Raw genomic sequence first — 4892 nt, 5'->3', positions numbered from 1 at the left:
TTATGTACCCAGTAGTCATTCAGGAGCAGGTTGTTCAGTTTCCATGTAGTTATACAGTTTTGAGTGAGTTTCTTAATCCATGTGTTCTAATTTGATTGCACTGTGGTCTGAGAGACAGTTTGTTGTGATTTCTGTTCTTTTACATTTGCTGAGGAGTGTTTTTTTTTTTTCTTTTTTTTAGGTGGCGTCTCACTCTGTCACCTAGGCTGGCATGCGGTGGCATGATCTCGGTTCACTGCAACCTCAGCCTCCTGAGTTAAAGCGCTTCTCCTGCCACAGCCTCCTGAGTAGCTGGGATTATAGGGATGCGCCACCATGCCCAACTGATTTTATTTTTAGTAGAGATGGGGTTTCTCCATGTTGGTCAGCCTGGTCTCGAACTCCTGACTTCAGGTGATCCACCCGCCTCAGCCTCCCAAAGTGCTGGGATTACAGGTGTGAGCCACCGCCTCTGGCCATTGAGGACTGTTTTATTTCCATTTATGTGGTCAGTTTTAGAATAAGTGTGATGTGGTGCTGAGAAGAATGTATATTTGTTGATTTGGGGTGGAGAGTTCTGTAGATGTCTATTAGGTCCGCTTGGTCCAGAGCTGAGTTAAAGTCCTGATATCCTTGTTAATTTTCTGTCTCGTTGATCTAATATTGACAGGGGGTGTTAAAGTCTCCCATTATTATTGTGGGGGAGTCTAAGTCTCTTTGTAGGTCTCTAAGAACTTGGTTTATGAATCTGGGTGCTCCTGTATTGGGTGCATATATATTTGGGATAGTTAGCTCTTCTTGTTACATTGATCCCTTTACCATTATGTAATGGCCTTCTTTGTCTCTTCTGACCTTTGTTGATTTAAAGTCTGTTTTATCAGAGACCAGGATTGCAACCCCTGCTTTTTTTTTGCTTTCCAAATGTGCTTGATAGATCTTTCTCCAATCCTTTATTTTGAGCCTATGTGTGTCTTTGCATATGAGATGGGTCTCCTGAATACAGCACACCAATGGGTCTTGACTTTATCCAATTTGCCAGTCTGTGTCTTTTAATTGGGGCATTTAGCCCATTTACATTTAAGGTTAATATTGTTATGTGTGAATTTGATCCTGTCATTATGATGCTAGCTGGTTATTTCACCCTTTATTTGATGCAGTTTCTTCATAGCATTGACGGTCTTTACAATTTGGCATGTTTTTGCAGCGGCTGTACCAGTTGTTCCTCTTCATGTTAGTGCTTCCTTCAGGAGCTCTTGTAAGGCAGGTCTGGTGGTGAGAAAATGTCTCAGCATTTGCTTGTCTGTAAAGGATTTTATTTCTCCTTCACTTATGAAGCTTTGTTTGGCTGGATATAAAATTCTGAGTTGAAAATTCTTTTCTTTAAGAATGTTGAATATTGGCCCCCACTCACTTCTGGCTTGTAGGGTTTCTTCTGAGAGATCTGCTGTTAGTCTGATGGGCTTCCTTTTGTGGGTAACCCGACCTTTCTCTCAGGCTGCCCTTAACATTTTTTCCTTCATTTTAGCCTTGGTGAATCTGATGATTATGTGTCTTGGGGTTGCTCTTCTCAAGGAGTATCTTTGTGGTGTTTTTTGTGTTTCCTGAATTTGAATGTTGGCCTGCCTTGCTAGGTTGGGGAAGTTCTCCTGGATAATATCCTGAAGAGTGTTTTCTAACTTGGTTCCATTCTCCCCATCACTTTCAGGTACAGCAATCAAACGTAGATTTGATCTTTTCACATAGTCTCATATTTCTTGGAGGCTTTATTTGTTCCTTTTCATTCTTTTTTATCTAAGTTTATTTCTTCTGGGTGCAGTGGCTTATGTCTGTAGTCCCCGCGGCTCAGGAGGCTGAGGCAGGAGGATCTCTTGAGGACAGGATTTTGAGGTCAGCCTGAGCAACATAGGGAGACCTTGTCTCTATATTTTTAAAAATCTTAAGAAAGAGTTTGCTTCAGTTTCACACTTCATTATTCGCAATATCACATACATTTTTAGGATTGTTGTCAAATTTGGGAAAATCTCTGCTAAGATTTTGTCATATGTGAACTGTAACATTTAGAAGGATTTTCTAGCTTAGTACATATAATAGTTAATTCTGTATGTCAACTTGACTGGTCCACGGGGCAGCTAGAAATTTGGACAAACAGTATTCTGAATGTGTCTGTAGGATGTGTCCAGATGAGATGAACCCTTGAATTGGTAAACCAGGTAAAGCAGGTTGCCCTCCCTCATGTGAATGGGCCTCTTCCAACCAACTGAAGGCCCAAATAGAACAAAAAGGCTGAGCAAATGGAAATGCCTCTGACCTGACTGCTTGAGCTGGGACATTAGTCTTTTCCTGCCTCCTACTTGAACTGAAAATTCAGCTCTTCTTGGGTCTTGAGCTTGCCAACTTTCAGACTTGGACTTACAATGTCAGCTGTCCTGGTTTTCAGGGATTTGGTCTCTGACCAGAACTACACCATCAGTTCTCCTCAGTCTTGAGTTTGGCAGCTATAGATCTCAGCACCTCTAGGCCTCCTTAATCATGTGAGCCAATTCCTCACAGTATATCTCCTTATACAAATTATATATCTCTATCTCTATCTCTTTATCTGTACCTGTATCTGTTTATCTAGATCTCCTTTAGTTCTGTTTCTCTGGAGAATCCTGACCAATACAGTAGACTTGAAACCTTCTTCTTCTTTTTTTTTTAATAGATGGAGTTTTGCTCCGTAGCCCAGGCTGGAGTGCAGTGGCGTGATCTCGGCTCACTGCAACCTTTGCCTCCCGAGTTCAAGCAATTCTCCTGCCTCGGCCTCCTGAGTAGCTGGGATTACGGGCATGCACCATCACACTGAGCTAATTTTCATATCTTTAGGATTTCACCATGTTGGCCAGGCTAGTCTCAAACTCCCAACCTCAGGTGATCAGCCTGCCTTGACCTCCCAAAGTGCTGGGATTACAGGTGTGAACCACCATGCTTGGCCTTAAAATTACTTCTCTATGCATCTGGAAAGAGAAATCCATAACCTGAAAAGAGAACTAAGTCTGAATTTTGAGTAAGGTTTTGGATCTTATCCAAAATTTTGTATTGGCAGAGGAAAATCACCCAAGTTCTAAACACTGTCTAAGTATATGCAGTGGCTTGTATAAATTAAAACTTAATTTGGTCTGCCCGATGGGTCGGCCATGGGGGGTGGGAAGTACTTCAGGGCAGCGGAGCCCATGTAGGCCCTGAGGTGCTTGGGCTACGGCCCCAGTGACGGTCAGTCCTAAGGCCGCTGCTACAGGCCTGGGGTTGGAGACGTGCCAGAGCACCCACCTCCACCCTTATACCCTCTTCATCTCGAACCTCCCCAGCCTCCCATTTCTTGGCGGGTGCGTGGGGGGCAGCCCGGCGGAGACCACCTGGCTGGGAGAAGGTGGAGGAGGCAATGGGTACTATCCCTGTGGAGGCGCCTGGCCAGAGCCTGGTCGAGCCAGAGGAAGCCACCAGTTTGAATTCTTATACAAATGGACCATATGGTCCAACTTACCCCCCGGGCTCTGGGGCAAATACTGCCTCATACTTAGGGGCTTAATGCACCTGGTTATACTCAGACCTGTTACTCCACAGAAGTTACAAATACTTACCGTTCACCTGGCAACAGCCCAACTCCAGTCTCTTGTTGAGTCTATTCTCAGCAGGACTGTCAGACTGAAGTACCCCCTCTTAGGCGGCAGGTTGCAGGGTATCCGGCTTCACAGAACCCTGGAATGACCCTGCCCCATTATTGTTATGGAGATGGTAATCGTAGTGTTCCACAATCAGGACAAATTGTACCACCACAAGAAGATGCGTGGCCTTCTCCTGGTGCTTATGGAATGGGTGGCTGTTATCCTTGGCCTTTGTCAGTGCCCACAGCACCACTTGGCAATCTCTACATGACGGGAGGTACTTCACCATAGCCTAGCAGTGGCTCTCCTCAGTCACCCCCTACACCCCCACTCCAGCAGCCCAAGGATTCTTCATACCCCTGCAGCCAATCAGATCAAAGCATGAACCGGCACAACTTCCCTTGCAGTGTCCATCAGTATGAATCCTCAGGGACAGTGAACAAGAATGATTCAGATCTTTTGGATTCCCAAGTCCAGTATAGCGCTGAGCCTCAGCTGTATGGTAATGCCACCAGTGACCATCCCAACAGTCAAGATTAAAGTAGCAGTCTTCCTGAAGAATGTGTACCTTCAGATGAAAGTACTCCTCCGAGTATTACAAAACCATGCATGTGCTGGAGAAGGTCCAGTATCTTGAACAAGAAGTAGAAGAATTTGTAGGAAAAAAGATAGACTAAGCATACTGGCTTCTGGAAGAAATGCTAATCAAGAAACTTTTGGAACTGGATTCAGTTGAAACTGGGGACGAGGACTCTGTATGGCAGGCCAGAAAAGAGGCTGTTTGTAAGATTCAGGCCATACTGGAAAAATTAGGAAAAAAAAATTATGAAAGAATTTAGAACAGAGTGGAATGCTGTTACCAACTTACCAAAGAACACTTGATTTGGTTAATCACCTTCTTTTTGAAATGCCTGTTGATGACAAGAAGCAATACATTCCAACTTTCCTTTGATTTTAAACTTGAAAAACTGGCAAAGGAATGGAAGAATATTTTAGTCATGAGTTGTTTTCAGTTTTCAGATGAATGAGTGTAATAGGAAACTATGGAGTTACCAATATTGCCAAGTAGACTCACTCCTTCTTAAAAAATTTATGGATATCTGCAAGCTGCTTCTTATCAGCAGGAGGGAAACACACTTTACTTAACAGGCTTATCAGAAACCTACCAGATGAAAGTGGATATAATCTGGGACAAACAGCATGTGTTTTTTTAAACATCTGGATATCTTGTCACATTTTTATGCATTGTGACTGCTTTCAACATACACTTCA

The 4892-nt window shown here is 43.6% G+C and overlaps 1 pseudogene; it reads left to right on the top strand.

The window, feature by feature from the left end:
• Positions 1-3188: 3188 nt before the first annotated feature.
• LOC105510942 lies at positions 3189-4459 on the top strand (annotated as a pseudogene).
• Positions 4460-4892: the final 433 nt, after the last annotated feature.

Source organism: Colobus angolensis, unplaced genomic scaffold (genome assembly GCF_000951035.1).
Source record: "Colobus angolensis palliatus isolate OR3802 unplaced genomic scaffold, Cang.pa_1.0 Scaffold194, whole genome shotgun sequence".
Classification (NCBI taxonomy): Eukaryota; Metazoa; Chordata; class Mammalia; order Primates; family Cercopithecidae; genus Colobus; species Colobus angolensis.
This window is presented reverse-complemented; position numbering and strand designations above follow the sequence as displayed.